Genomic DNA, 13,279 nt, shown 5'->3' with positions numbered 1-13,279 from the left:
AGAGCCCGCGCACATCTTGAGAAGCGTCCATTTGAGGCAATATATCTCACTGGGGGTGGGGTGGGGGGGGGGAGTATAGAGATAAATCAAGTTTGGTAAATATTCTAAAGAACACCATCTTGTTAGTTAAGTGTATGTGGCTGGCGTCTTAAAGTTACAATGAGAAGATTACCAACCGATGAGCCACTGGGTCCGTTTTTGGGACTCGCAAGGGCTTCTGGGGGCTACCTGCTACTATCCACCATATACTGTGGGAAGGATCCCTCTACCACCCCCTTGATTGAGGGTATTGGTGGGTATCGCTTCTCGGCCTTTTGGCTAAGATCAAGTGTAGTATCTGTTCTTATCAGCTTAATATCTGATACGCTGCTCATTGAGTAGCTCATATATTAAACTGATTTTTGGAACTGGGCTGTGGAAAAGAGGCTTGCCTCGTCCCAGCCACGGGTTGCCTCGGTATAGCACTACCTCCGAGTGTGGCCCACTTCCCTTTTGGGGAAGACACATTTAATGAAAGGAAAAATAATGACTATAGCATTCTCTTCTGTGCACAGGAGCCCTGCAGCTCCAAAGGGAAGGCGGAAAAAAGACATGACGGGCCAAGGCGGCAACTGACACTGGCTGATTTGAAGCGTGCAAAGCAGTACCACAAGGACATAGGTGAGGGAGAGTTTTACCACGGCAAGCGTATGCCTTTCAGGCATACTTACCTGACGCGGGAGGTACTGTGATCAAGGAGGCAGTCCTCTCAAGGCGAGGCCCTTTCATTGCACTTGGACTGGGTTGACCCTTGCGATTACCCCAAATGTGGGTAACTCGAGCGTATAATTTCTGGTAGTGGGGACCTGCGTTCGCGCTCGTCCCCGAAAAGCTGATGTAAAATATCTTGCCCTTAACCCCTGACTGACTAATGAATTGATCTTGATTTTGGAGTTGACCGTTAAACAGGGTGAACTGGAACTGGAACTGGAATGAAGAGAGAAGAAGAGCAGCAAGGGAAAAAGAAAGCAAAAAGCCATGGAAAGAAAGAGAGACAGACAGAAGTGGCCTGCGTGTTGGCAGAGAGATTTGGAGGAATAGAAGTGATTGTAAATGAAGGTGAGTTTTTGTGAGGATGTGAGTAGAGCTGTTGTAGATAGATGTGTGTGCTTTCTGCATTATTTTGTTCGTTTGTTTGCGAAAGAAAAGGAGAGGAAACCAAGCGGAGGAGTGACTGACTAACTAACCGACGGATGGACTAAGCAAAGAACGAACGATACATGGGCAAGAAAAGCATTTGTTTTAGAAACGTGAGTACATTGTCAACCATACCTGTGGCAGGCGAGGTTTTGTTGTCATGTATTTCTTATTGCGAGCGAGCGAGAGGAGGGAACGTTCGTTCCAGCGAGCGAGCAAACAAAGAGGCAGACGAGTAAGTAAAAATGTGGAACCTGTTGCCGCTTCGCTTCGTTTCAGTCACTTTGAATCCATCCGCCTCTATTAATCGTGGGAATGTTTTGACATGTCTTGAGGCCTTGAAAGTGCTGTAAAAGTGTGCGTGTTTTCCTATTTGTGATTCGTGGGAGCGTGCGAATGATTCGATGTCACGTACAAATGTGGAATTTGTCACAACAATGTGTTGAGATCTCGAGCGCGCGCCATCGCTCCTTCGTTTGCTCGCTCTCTTGCATTGGGAAATGATTTTGGCCACAAGCTCGGCAAGTTGTGGCAAAATGATTTCTCTCCTCCCTGTTATGTTAGTTTTTCTTTTACTCCTCACTCGTCTACGGGACGCCGTGAGTATCGGAAGCGGTTTACCCGGATAAAACGTTGAGAGAGTAAGCAAAGGAAAAAATGAAGCCTACAACACGGGGTATTCCCAGGCGGTCACCCATCCAAGTACTAACCCCGCCCGACAGGGCTTAACTTCGGTGATCGGACGAGAACCGGTGCTTTCCCTGTGGTATGGTCGTAGACAAGGGAAAACAGCTGAAATTTGGCTGGTTATCGGTTATGTTTGATCTGTACTAGCCCTAATTTGGTTACTCTAACCCTAAACCCCAACATCGTTACCCTAACCCTAACCCCAAAATCGTTACCCTAACCCTAAATTTGGTAGCCTAGACCCTAAGCCAAACGTCATCTCCTAGAGCCCGCGCACATCTTGAGAAGCGTCCATTTGAGGCAATATATCTCACTGGGGGTGGGGTGGGGGGGGGGAGTATAGAGATAAATCAAGTTTGGTAAATATTCTAAAGAACACCATCTTGTTAGTTAAGTGTATGTGGCTGGCGTCTTAAAGTTACAATGAGAAGATTACCAACCGATGAGCCACTGGGTCCGTTTTTGGGACTCGCAAGGGCTTCTGGGGGCTACCTGCTACTATCCACCATATACTGTGGGAAGGATCCCTCTACCACCCCCTTGATTGAGGGTATTGGTGGGTATCGCTTCTCGGCCTTTTGGCTAAGATCAAGTGTAGTATCTGTTCTTATCAGCTTAATATCTGATACGCTGCTCATTGAGTAGCTCATATATTAAACTGATTTTTGGAACTGGGCTGTGGAAAAGAGGCTTGCCTCGTCCCAGCCACGGGTTGCCTCGGTATAGCACTACCTCCGAGTGTGGCCCACTTCCCTTTTGGGGAAGACACATTTAATGAAAGGAAAAATAATGACTATAGCATTCTCTTCTGTGCACAGGAGCCCTGCAGCTCCAAAGGGAAGGCGGAAAAAGACATGACGGGCCAAGGCGGCAACTGACACTGGCTGATTTGAAGCGTGCAAAGCAGTACCACAAGGACATAGGTGAGGGAGAGTTTTACCACGGCAAGCGTATGCCTTTCAGGCATACTTACCTGACGCGGGAGGTACTGTGATCAAGGAGGCAGTCCTCTCAAGGCGAGGCCCTTTCATTGCACTTGGACTGGGTTGACCCTTGCGATTACCCCAAATGTGGGTAACTCGAGCGTATAATTTCTGGTAGTGGGGACCTGCGTTCGCGCTCGTCCCCGAAAAGCTGATGTAAAATATCTTGCCCTTAACCCCTGACTGACTAATGAATTGATCTTGATTTTGGAGTTGACCGTTAAACAGGGTGAACTGGAACTGGAACTGGAATGAAGAGAGAAGAAGAGCAGCAAGGGAAAAAGAAAGCAAAAAGCCATGGAAAGAAAGAGAGACAGACAGAAGTGGCCTGCGTGTTGGCAGAGAGATTTGGAGGAATAGAAGTGATTGTAAATGAAGGTGAGTTTTTGTGAGGATGTGAGTAGAGCTGTTGTAGATAGATGTGTGTGCTTTCTGCATTATTTTGTTCGTTTGTTTGCGAAAGAAAAGGAGAGGAAACCAAGCGGAGGAGTGACTGACTAACTAACCGACGGATGGACTAAGCAAAGAACGAACGATACATGGGCAAGAAAAGCATTTGTTTTAGAAACGTGAGTACATTGTCAACCATACCTGTGGCAGGCGAGGTTTTGTTGTCATGTATTTCTTATTGCGAGCGAGCGAGAGGAGGGAACGTTCGTTCCAGCGAGCGAGCAAACAAAGAGGCAGACGAGTAAGTAAAAATGTGGAACCTGTTGCCGCTTCGCTTCGTTTCAGTCACTTTGAATCCATCCGCCTCTATTAATCGTGGGAATGTTTTGACATGTCTTGAGGCCTTGAAAGTGCTGTAAAAGTGTGCGTGTTTTCCTATTTGTGATTCGTGGGAGCGTGCGAATGATTCGATGTCACGTACAAATGTGGAATTTGTCACAACAATGTGTTGAGATCTCGAGCGCGCGCCATCGCTCCTTCGTTTGCTCGCTCTCTTGCATTGGGAAATGATTTTGGCCACAAGCTCGGCAAGTTGTGGCAAAATGATTTCTCTCCTCCCTGTTATGTTAGTTTTTCTTTTACTCCTCACTCGTCTACGGGACGCCGTGAGTATCGGAAGCGGTTTACCCGGATAAAACGTTGAGAGAGTAAGCAAAGGAAAAAATGAAGCCTACAACACGGGGTATTCCCAGGCGGTCACCCATCCAAGTACTAACCCCGCCCGACAGGGCTTAACTTCGGTGATCGGACGAGAACCGGTGCTTTCCCTGTGGTATGGTCGTAGACAAGGGAAAACAGCTGAAATTTGGCTGGTTATCGGTTATGTTTGATCTGTACTAGCCCTAATTTGGTTACTCTAACCCTAAACCCCAACATCGTTACCCTAACCCTAACCCCAAAATCGTTACCCTAACCCTAAATTTGGTAGCCTAGACCCTAAGCCAAACGTCATCTCCTAGAGCCCGCGCACATCTTGAGAAGCGTCCATTTGAGGCAATATATCTCACTGGGGGTGGGGTGGGGGGGGGGAGTATAGAGATAAATCAAGTTTGGTAAATATTCTAAAGAACACCATCTTGTTAGTTAAGTGTATGTGGCTGGCGTCTTAAAGTTACAATGAGAAGATTACCAACCGATGAGCCACTGGGTCCGTTTTTGGGACTCGCAAGGGCTTCTGGGGGCTACCTGCTACTATCCACCATATACTGTGGGAAGGATCCCTCTACCACCCCCTTGATTGAGGGTATTGGTGGGTATCGCTTCTCGGCCTTTTGGCTAAGATCAAGTGTAGTATCTGTTCTTATCAGCTTAATATCTGATACGCTGCTCATTGAGTAGCTCATATATTAAACTGATTTTTGGAACTGGGCTGTGGAAAAGAGGCTTGCCTCGTCCCAGCCACGGGTTGCCTCGGTATAGCACTACCTCCGAGTGTGGCCCACTTCCCTTTTGGGGAAGACACATTTAATGAAAGGAAAAATAATGACTATAGCATTCTCTTCTGTGCACAGGAGCCCTGCAGCTCCAAAGGGAAGGCGGAAAAAGACATGACGGGCCAAGGCGGCAACTGACACTGGCTGATTTGAAGCGTGCAAAGCAGTACCACAAGGACATAGGTGAGGGAGAGTTTTACCACGGCAAGCGTATGCCTTTCAGGCATACTTACCTGACGCGGGAGGTACTGTGATCAAGGAGGCAGTCCTCTCAAGGCGAGGCCCTTTCATTGCACTTGGACTGGGTTGACCCTTGCGATTACCCCAAATGTGGGTAACTCGAGCGTATAATTTCTGGTAGTGGGGACCTGCGTTCGCGCTCGTCCCCGAAAAGCTGATGTAAAATATCTTGCCCTTAACCCCTGACTGACTAATGAATTGATCTTGATTTTGGAGTTGACCGTTAAACAGGGTGAACTGGAACTGGAACTGGAATGAAGAGAGAAGAAGAGCAGCAAGGGAAAAAGAAAGCAAAAAGCCATGGAAAGAAAGAGAGACAGACAGAAGTGGCCTGCGTGTTGGCAGAGAGATTTGGAGGAATAGAAGTGATTGTAAATGAAGGTGAGTTTTTGTGAGGATGTGAGTAGAGCTGTTGTAGATAGATGTGTGTGCTTTCTGCATTATTTTGTTCGTTTGTTTGCGAAAGAAAAGGAGAGGAAACCAAGCGGAGGAGTGACTGACTAACTAACCGACGGATGGACTAAGCAAAGAACGAACGATACATGGGCAAGAAAAGCATTTGTTTTAGAAACGTGAGTACATTGTCAACCATACCTGTGGCAGGCGAGGTTTTGTTGTCATGTATTTCTTATTGCGAGCGAGCGAGAGGAGGGAACGTTCGTTCCAGCGAGCGAGCAAACAAAGAGGCAGACGAGTAAGTAAAAATGTGGAACCTGTTGCCGCTTCGCTTCGTTTCAGTCACTTTGAATCCATCCGCCTCTATTAATCGTGGGAATGTTTTGACATGTCTTGAGGCCTTGAAAGTGCTGTAAAAGTGTGCGTGTTTTCCTATTTGTGATTCGTGGGAGCGTGCGAATGATTCGATGTCACGTACAAATGTGGAATTTGTCACAACAATGTGTTGAGATCTCGAGCGCGCGCCATCGCTCCTTCGTTTGCTCGCTCTCTTGCATTGGGAAATGATTTTGGCCACAAGCTCGGCAAGTTGTGGCAAAATGATTTCTCTCCTCCCTGTTATGTTAGTTTTTCTTTTACTCCTCACTCGTCTACGGGACGCCGTGAGTATCGGAAGCGGTTTACCCGGATAAAACGTTGAGAGAGTAAGCAAAGGAAAAAATGAAGCCTACAACACGGGGTATTCCCAGGCGGTCACCCATCCAAGTACTAACCCCGCCCGACAGGGCTTAACTTCGGTGATCGGACGAGAACCGGTGCTTTCCCTGTGGTATGGTCGTAGACAAGGGAAAACAGCTGAAATTTGGCTGGTTATCGGTTATGTTTGATCTGTACTAGCCCTAATTTGGTTACTCTAACCCTAAACCCCAACATCGTTACCCTAACCCTAACCCCAAAATCGTTACCCTAACCCTAAATTTGGTAGCCTAGACCCTAAGCCAAACGTCATCTCCTAGAGCCCGCGCACATCTTGAGAAGCGTCCATTTGAGGCAATATATCTCACTGGGGGTGGGGTGGGGGGGGGGAGTATAGAGATAAATCAAGTTTGGTAAATATTCTAAAGAACACCATCTTGTTAGTTAAGTGTATGTGGCTGGCGTCTTAAAGTTACAATGAGAAGATTACCAACCGATGAGCCACTGGGTCCGTTTTTGGGACTCGCAAGGGCTTCTGGGGGCTACCTGCTACTATCCACCATATACTGTGGGAAGGATCCCTCTACCACCCCCTTGATTGAGGGTATTGGTGGGTATCGCTTCTCGGCCTTTTGGCTAAGATCAAGTGTAGTATCTGTTCTTATCAGCTTAATATCTGATACGCTGCTCATTGAGTAGCTCATATATTAAACTGATTTTTGGAACTGGGCTGTGGAAAAGAGGCTTGCCTCGTCCCAGCCACGGGTTGCCTCGGTATAGCACTACCTCCGAGTGTGGCCCACTTCCCTTTTGGGGAAGACACATTTAATGAAAGGAAAAATAATGACTATAGCATTCTCTTCTGTGCACAGGAGCCCTGCAGCTCCAAAGGGAAGGCGGAAAAAGACATGACGGGCCAAGGCGGCAACTGACACTGGCTGATTTGAAGCGTGCAAAGCAGTACCACAAGGACATAGGTGAGGGAGAGTTTTACCACGGCAAGCGTATGCCTTTCAGGCATACTTACCTGACGCGGGAGGTACTGTGATCAAGGAGGCAGTCCTCTCAAGGCGAGGCCCTTTCATTGCACTTGGACTGGGTTGACCCTTGCGATTACCCCAAATGTGGGTAACTCGAGCGTATAATTTCTGGTAGTGGGGACCTGCGTTCGCGCTCGTCCCCGAAAAGCTGATGTAAAATATCTTGCCCTTAACCCCTGACTGACTAATGAATTGATCTTGATTTTGGAGTTGACCGTTAAACAGGGTGAACTGGAACTGGAACTGGAATGAAGAGAGAGAAGAAGAGCAGCAAGGGAAAAAGAAAGCAAAAAGCCATGGAAAGAAAGAGAGACAGACAGAAGTGGCCTGCGTGTTGGCAGAGAGATTTGGAGGAATAGAAGTGATTGTAAATGAAGGTGAGTTTTTGTGAGGATGTGAGTAGAGCTGTTGTAGATAGATGTGTGTGCTTTCTGCATTATTTTGTTCGTTTGTTTGCGAAAGAAAAGGAGAGGAAACCAAGCGGAGGAGTGACTGACTAACTAACCGACGGATGGACTAAGCAAAGAACGAACGATACATGGGCAAGAAAAGCATTTGTTTTAGAAACGTGAGTACATTGTCAACCATACCTGTGGCAGGCGAGGTTTTGTTGTCATGTATTTCTTATTGCGAGCGAGCGAGAGGAGGGAACGTTCGTTCCAGCGAGCGAGCAAACAAAGAGGCAGACGAGTAAGTAAAAATGTGGAACCTGTTGCCGCTTCGCTTCGTTTCAGTCACTTTGAATCCATCCGCCTCTATTAATCGTGGGAATGTTTTGACATGTCTTGAGGCCTTGAAAGTGCTGTAAAAGTGTGCGTGTTTTCCTATTTGTGATTCGTGGGAGCGTGCGAATGATTCGATGTCACGTACAAATGTGGAATTTGTCACAACAATGTGTTGAGATCTCGAGCGCGCGCCATCGCTCCTTCGTTTGCTCGCTCTCTTGCATTGGGAAATGATTTTGGCCACAAGCTCGGCAAGTTGTGGCAAAATGATTTCTCTCCTCCCTGTTATGTTAGTTTTTCTTTTACTCCTCACTCGTCTACGGGACGCCGTGAGTATCGGAAGCGGTTTACCCGGATAAAACGTTGAGAGAGTAAGCAAAGGAAAAAATGAAGCCTACAACACGGGGTATTCCCAGGCGGTCACCCATCCAAGTACTAACCCCGCCCGACAGGGCTTAACTTCGGTGATCGGACGAGAACCGGTGCTTTCCCTGTGGTATGGTCGTAGACAAGGGAAAACAGCTGAAATTTGGCTGGTTATCGGTTATGTTTGATCTGTACTAGCCCTAATTTGGTTACTCTAACCCTAAACCCCAACATCGTTACCCTAACCCTAACCCCAAAATCGTTACCCTAACCCTAAATTTGGTAGCCTAGACCCTAAGCCAAACGTCATCTCCTAGAGCCCGCGCACATCTTGAGAAGCGTCCATTTGAGGCAATATATCTCACTGGGGGTGGGGTGGGGGGGGGGAGTATAGAGATAAATCAAGTTTGGTAAATATTCTAAAGAACACCATCTTGTTAGTTAAGTGTATGTGGCTGGCGTCTTAAAGTTACAATGAGAAGATTACCAACCGATGAGCCACTGGGTCCGTTTTTGGGACTCGCAAGGGCTTCTGGGGGCTACCTGCTACTATCCACCATATACTGTGGGAAGGATCCCTCTACCACCCCCTTGATTGAGGGTATTGGTGGGTATCGCTTCTCGGCCTTTTGGCTAAGATCAAGTGTAGTATCTGTTCTTATCAGCTTAATATCTGATACGCTGCTCATTGAGTAGCTCATATATTAAACTGATTTTTGGAACTGGGCTGTGGAAAAGAGGCTTGCCTCGTCCCAGCCACGGGTTGCCTCGGTATAGCACTACCTCCGAGTGTGGCCCACTTCCCTTTTGGGGAAGACACATTTAATGAAAGGAAAAATAATGACTATAGCATTCTCTTCTGTGCACAGGAGCCCTGCAGCTCCAAAGGGAAGGCGGAAAAAGACATGACGGGCCAAGGCGGCAACTGACACTGGCTGATTTGAAGCGTGCAAAGCAGTACCACAAGGACATAGGTGAGGGAGAGTTTTACCACGGCAAGCGTATGCCTTTCAGGCATACTTACCTGACGCGGGAGGTACTGTGATCAAGGAGGCAGTCCTCTCAAGGCGAGGCCCTTTCATTGCACTTGGACTGGGTTGACCCTTGCGATTACCCCAAATGTGGGTAACTCGAGCGTATAATTTCTGGTAGTGGGGACCTGCGTTCGCGCTCGTCCCCGAAAAGCTGATGTAAAATATCTTGCCCTTAACCCCTGACTGACTAATGAATTGATCTTGATTTTGGAGTTGACCGTTAAACAGGGTGAACTGGAACTGGAACTGGAATGAAGAGAGAAGAAGAGCAGCAAGGGAAAAAGAAAGCAAAAAGCCATGGAAAGAAAGAGAGACAGACAGAAGTGGCCTGCGTGTTGGCAGAGAGATTTGGAGGAATAGAAGTGATTGTAAATGAAGGTGAGTTTTTGTGAGGATGTGAGTAGAGCTGTTGTAGATAGATGTGTGTGCTTTCTGCATTATTTTGTTCGTTTGTTTGCGAAAGAAAAGGAGAGGAAACCAAGCGGAGGAGTGACTGACTAACTAACCGACGGATGGACTAAGCAAAGAACGAACGATACATGGGCAAGAAAAGCATTTGTTTTAGAAACGTGAGTACATTGTCAACCATACCTGTGGCAGGCGAGGTTTTGTTGTCATGTATTTCTTATTGCGAGCGAGCGAGAGGAGGGAACGTTCGTTCCAGCGAGCGAGCAAACAAAGAGGCAGACGAGTAAGTAAAAATGTGGAACCTGTTGCCGCTTCGCTTCGTTTCAGTCACTTTGAATCCATCCGCCTCTATTAATCGTGGGAATGTTTTGACATGTCTTGAGGCCTTGAAAGTGCTGTAAAAGTGTGCGTGTTTTCCTATTTGTGATTCGTGGGAGCGTGCGAATGATTCGATGTCACGTACAAATGTGGAATTTGTCACAACAATGTGTTGAGATCTCGAGCGCGCGCCATCGCTCCTTCGTTTGCTCGCTCTCTTGCATTGGGAAATGATTTTGGCCACAAGCTCGGCAAGTTGTGGCAAAATGATTTCTCTCCTCCCTGTTATGTTAGTTTTTCTTTTACTCCTCACTCGTCTACGGGACGCCGTGAGTATCGGAAGCGGTTTACCCGGATAAAACGTTGAGAGAGTAAGCAAAGGAAAAAATGAAGCCTACAACACGGGGTATTCCCAGGCGGTCACCCATCCAAGTACTAACCCCGCCCGACAGGGCTTAACTTCGGTGATCGGACGAGAACCGGTGCTTTCCCTGTGGTATGGTCGTAGACAAGGGAAAACAGCTGAAATTTGGCTGGTTATCGGTTATGTTTGATCTGTACTAGCCCTAATTTGGTTACTCTAACCCTAAACCCCAACATCGTTACCCTAACCCTAACCCCAAAATCGTTACCCTAACCCTAAATTTGGTAGCCTAGACCCTAAGCCAAACGTCATCTCCTAGAGCCCGCGCACATCTTGAGAAGCGTCCATTTGAGGCAATATATCTCACTGGGGGTGGGGTGGGGGGGGGGAGTATAGAGATAAATCAAGTTTGGTAAATATTCTAAAGAACACCATCTTGTTAGTTAAGTGTATGTGGCTGGCGTCTTAAAGTTACAATGAGAAGATTACCAACCGATGAGCCACTGGGTCCGTTTTTGGGACTCGCAAGGGCTTCTGGGGGCTACCTGCTACTATCCACCATATACTGTGGGAAGGATCCCTCTACCACCCCCTTGATTGAGGGTATTGGTGGGTATCGCTTCTCGGCCTTTTGGCTAAGATCAAGTGTAGTATCTGTTCTTATCAGCTTAATATCTGATACGCTGCTCATTGAGTAGCTCATATATTAAACTGATTTTTGGAACTGGGCTGTGGAAAAGAGGCTTGCCTCGTCCCAGCCACGGGTTGCCTCGGTATAGCACTACCTCCGAGTGTGGCCCACTTCCCTTTTGGGGAAGACACATTTAATGAAAGGAAAAATAATGACTATAGCATTCTCTTCTGTGCACAGGAGCCCTGCAGCTCCAAAGGGAAGGCGGAAAAAGACATGACGGGCCAAGGCGGCAACTGACACTGGCTGATTTGAAGCGTGCAAAGCAGTACCACAAGGACATAGGTGAGGGAGAGTTTTACCACGGCAAGCGTATGCCTTTCAGGCATACTTACCTGACGCGGGAGGTACTGTGATCAAGGAGGCAGTCCTCTCAAGGCGAGGCCCTTTCATTGCACTTGGACTGGGTTGACCCTTGCGATTACCCCAAATGTGGGTAACTCGAGCGTATAATTTCTGGTAGTGGGGACCTGCGTTCGCGCTCGTCCCCGAAAAGCTGATGTAAAATATCTTGCCCTTAACCCCTGACTGACTAATGAATTGATCTTGATTTTGGAGTTGACCGTTAAACAGGGTGAACTGGAACTGGAACTGGAATGAAGAGAGAAGAAGAGCAGCAAGGGAAAAAGAAAGCAAAAAGCCATGGAAAGAAAGAGAGACAGACAGAAGTGGCCTGCGTGTTGGCAGAGAGATTTGGAGGAATAGAAGTGATTGTAAATGAAGGTGAGTTTTTGTGAGGATGTGAGTAGAGCTGTTGTAGATAGATGTGTGTGCTTTCTGCATTATTTTGTTCGTTTGTTTGCGAAAGAAAAGGAGAGGAAACCAAGCGGAGGAGTGACTGACTAACTAACCGACGGATGGACTAAGCAAAGAACGAACGATACATGGGCAAGAAAAGCATTTGTTTTAGAAACGTGAGTACATTGTCAACCATACCTGTGGCAGGCGAGGTTTTGTTGTCATGTATTTCTTATTGCGAGCGAGCGAGAGGAGGGAACGTTCGTTCCAGCGAGCGAGCAAACAAAGAGGCAGACGAGTAAGTAAAAATGTGGAACCTGTTGCCGCTTCGCTTCGTTTCAGTCACTTTGAATCCATCCGCCTCTATTAATCGTGGGAATGTTTTGACATGTCTTGAGGCCTTGAAAGTGCTGTAAAAGTGTGCGTGTTTTCCTATTTGTGATTCGTGGGAGCGTGCGAATGATTCGATGTCACGTACAAATGTGGAATTTGTCACAACAATGTGTTGAGATCTCGAGCGCGCGCCATCGCTCCTTCGTTTGCTCGCTCTCTTGCATTGGGAAATGATTTTGGCCACAAGCTCGGCAAGTTGTGGCAAAATGATTTCTCTCCTCCCTGTTATGTTAGTTTTTCTTTTACTCCTCACTCGTCTACGGGACGCCGTGAGTATCGGAAGCGGTTTACCCGGATAAAACGTTGAGAGAGTAAGCAAAGGAAAAAATGAAGCCTACAACACGGGGTATTCCCAGGCGGTCACCCATCCAAGTACTAACCCCGCCCGACAGGGCTTAACTTCGGTGATCGGACGAGAACCGGTGCTTTCCCTGTGGTATGGTCGTAGACAAGGGAAAACAGCTGAAATTTGGCTGGTTATCGGTTATGTTTGATCTGTACTAGCCCTAATTTGGTTACTCTAACCCTAAACCCCAACATCGTTACCCTAACCCTAACCCCAAAATCGTTACCCTAACCCTAAATTTGGTAGCCTAGACCCTAAGCCAAACGTCATCTCCTAGAGCCCGCGCACATCTTGAGAAGCGTCCATTTGAGGCAATATATCTCACTGGGGGTGGGGTGGGGGGGGGGAGTATAGAGATAAATCAAGTTTGGTAAATATTCTAAAGAACACCATCTTGTTAGTTAAGTGTATGTGGCTGGCGTCTTAAAGTTACAATGAGAAGATTACCAACCGATGAGCCACTGGGTCCGTTTTTGGGACTCGCAAGGGCTTCTGGGGGCTACCTGCTACTATCCACCATATACTGTGGGAAGGATCCCTCTACCACCCCCTTGATTGAGGGTATTGGTGGGTATCGCTTCTCGGCCTTTTGGCTAAGATCAAGTGTAGTATCTGTTCTTATCAGCTTAATATCTGATACGCTGCTCATTGAGTAGCTCATATATTAAACTGATTTTTGGAACTGGGCTGTGGAAAAGAGGCTTGCCTCGTCCCAGCCACGGGTTGCCTCGGTATAGCACTACCTCCGAGTGTGGCCCACTTCCCTTTTGGGGAAGACACATTTAATGAAAGGAA

General features: G+C 47.3%; 19 non-coding genes across 19 annotated transcripts; 13 read left to right on the top strand and 6 right to left on the bottom strand.

The window, feature by feature from the left end:
- Positions 1 to 298: 298 nt before the first annotated feature.
- On the top strand, positions 299 to 490 carry LOC148738770 (U2 spliceosomal RNA). Its single transcript, XR_015997567.1, has one exon. It is a non-coding gene; the product is annotated as a U2 spliceosomal RNA (small nuclear RNA).
- A 212-nt stretch (positions 491 to 702) lies between these two features.
- Positions 703 to 866, top strand: LOC148738769 (U1 spliceosomal RNA). The gene has a single exon (XR_015997768.1). It is a non-coding gene; the product is annotated as a U1 spliceosomal RNA (small nuclear RNA).
- Positions 867 to 1,837: 971 nt separating this feature from the next.
- LOC148738768 (5S ribosomal RNA) lies at positions 1,838 to 1,956 on the bottom strand. The gene has a single exon (XR_015998067.1). It is a non-coding gene; the product is annotated as a 5S ribosomal RNA (ribosomal RNA).
- A 469-nt stretch (positions 1,957 to 2,425) lies between these two features.
- Positions 2,426 to 2,617, top strand: LOC148738767 (U2 spliceosomal RNA). The gene has a single exon (XR_015997566.1). It is a non-coding gene; the product is annotated as a U2 spliceosomal RNA (small nuclear RNA).
- Positions 2,618 to 2,828: 211 nt separating this feature from the next.
- Positions 2,829 to 2,992, top strand: LOC148738766 (U1 spliceosomal RNA). The gene has a single exon (XR_015997767.1). It is a non-coding gene; the product is annotated as a U1 spliceosomal RNA (small nuclear RNA).
- A 971-nt stretch (positions 2,993 to 3,963) lies between these two features.
- On the bottom strand, positions 3,964 to 4,082 carry LOC148738765 (5S ribosomal RNA). Its single transcript, XR_015998066.1, has one exon. It is a non-coding gene; the product is annotated as a 5S ribosomal RNA (ribosomal RNA).
- A 469-nt stretch (positions 4,083 to 4,551) lies between these two features.
- Positions 4,552 to 4,743, top strand: LOC148738764 (U2 spliceosomal RNA). Its single transcript, XR_015997565.1, has one exon. It is a non-coding gene; the product is annotated as a U2 spliceosomal RNA (small nuclear RNA).
- A 211-nt stretch (positions 4,744 to 4,954) lies between these two features.
- On the top strand, positions 4,955 to 5,118 carry LOC148738763 (U1 spliceosomal RNA). Its single transcript, XR_015997766.1, has one exon. It is a non-coding gene; the product is annotated as a U1 spliceosomal RNA (small nuclear RNA).
- Positions 5,119 to 6,089: 971 nt separating this feature from the next.
- On the bottom strand, positions 6,090 to 6,208 carry LOC148738762 (5S ribosomal RNA). The gene has a single exon (XR_015998065.1). It is a non-coding gene; the product is annotated as a 5S ribosomal RNA (ribosomal RNA).
- Positions 6,209 to 6,677: 469 nt separating this feature from the next.
- On the top strand, positions 6,678 to 6,869 carry LOC148738761 (U2 spliceosomal RNA). The gene has a single exon (XR_015997564.1). It is a non-coding gene; the product is annotated as a U2 spliceosomal RNA (small nuclear RNA).
- Positions 6,870 to 7,080: 211 nt separating this feature from the next.
- LOC148738760 (U1 spliceosomal RNA) lies at positions 7,081 to 7,244 on the top strand. The gene has a single exon (XR_015997765.1). It is a non-coding gene; the product is annotated as a U1 spliceosomal RNA (small nuclear RNA).
- A 973-nt stretch (positions 7,245 to 8,217) lies between these two features.
- Positions 8,218 to 8,336, bottom strand: LOC148738759 (5S ribosomal RNA). Its single transcript, XR_015998064.1, has one exon. It is a non-coding gene; the product is annotated as a 5S ribosomal RNA (ribosomal RNA).
- Positions 8,337 to 8,805: 469 nt separating this feature from the next.
- On the top strand, positions 8,806 to 8,997 carry LOC148738758 (U2 spliceosomal RNA). The gene has a single exon (XR_015997563.1). It is a non-coding gene; the product is annotated as a U2 spliceosomal RNA (small nuclear RNA).
- A 211-nt stretch (positions 8,998 to 9,208) lies between these two features.
- Positions 9,209 to 9,372, top strand: LOC148738757 (U1 spliceosomal RNA). Its single transcript, XR_015997764.1, has one exon. It is a non-coding gene; the product is annotated as a U1 spliceosomal RNA (small nuclear RNA).
- Positions 9,373 to 10,343: 971 nt separating this feature from the next.
- On the bottom strand, positions 10,344 to 10,462 carry LOC148738756 (5S ribosomal RNA). The gene has a single exon (XR_015998063.1). It is a non-coding gene; the product is annotated as a 5S ribosomal RNA (ribosomal RNA).
- Positions 10,463 to 10,931: 469 nt separating this feature from the next.
- LOC148738755 (U2 spliceosomal RNA) lies at positions 10,932 to 11,123 on the top strand. Its single transcript, XR_015997562.1, has one exon. It is a non-coding gene; the product is annotated as a U2 spliceosomal RNA (small nuclear RNA).
- A 211-nt stretch (positions 11,124 to 11,334) lies between these two features.
- Positions 11,335 to 11,498, top strand: LOC148738754 (U1 spliceosomal RNA). The gene has a single exon (XR_015997763.1). It is a non-coding gene; the product is annotated as a U1 spliceosomal RNA (small nuclear RNA).
- A 971-nt stretch (positions 11,499 to 12,469) lies between these two features.
- Positions 12,470 to 12,588, bottom strand: LOC148738753 (5S ribosomal RNA). The gene has a single exon (XR_015998062.1). It is a non-coding gene; the product is annotated as a 5S ribosomal RNA (ribosomal RNA).
- Positions 12,589 to 13,057: 469 nt separating this feature from the next.
- LOC148738752 (U2 spliceosomal RNA) lies at positions 13,058 to 13,249 on the top strand. Its single transcript, XR_015997561.1, has one exon. It is a non-coding gene; the product is annotated as a U2 spliceosomal RNA (small nuclear RNA).
- The last annotated feature ends 30 nt before the right edge of the window (positions 13,250 to 13,279 follow it).

Source organism: Stylophora pistillata, chromosome 2 (assembly GCF_964205215.1).
Source record: "Stylophora pistillata chromosome 2, jaStyPist1.2, whole genome shotgun sequence".
Classification (NCBI taxonomy): Eukaryota; Metazoa; Cnidaria; class Anthozoa; order Scleractinia; family Pocilloporidae; genus Stylophora; species Stylophora pistillata.
The sequence above is the reverse complement of the archived record's forward strand: the minus strand, read 5'-3'. Positions and strand labels throughout refer to the sequence as shown.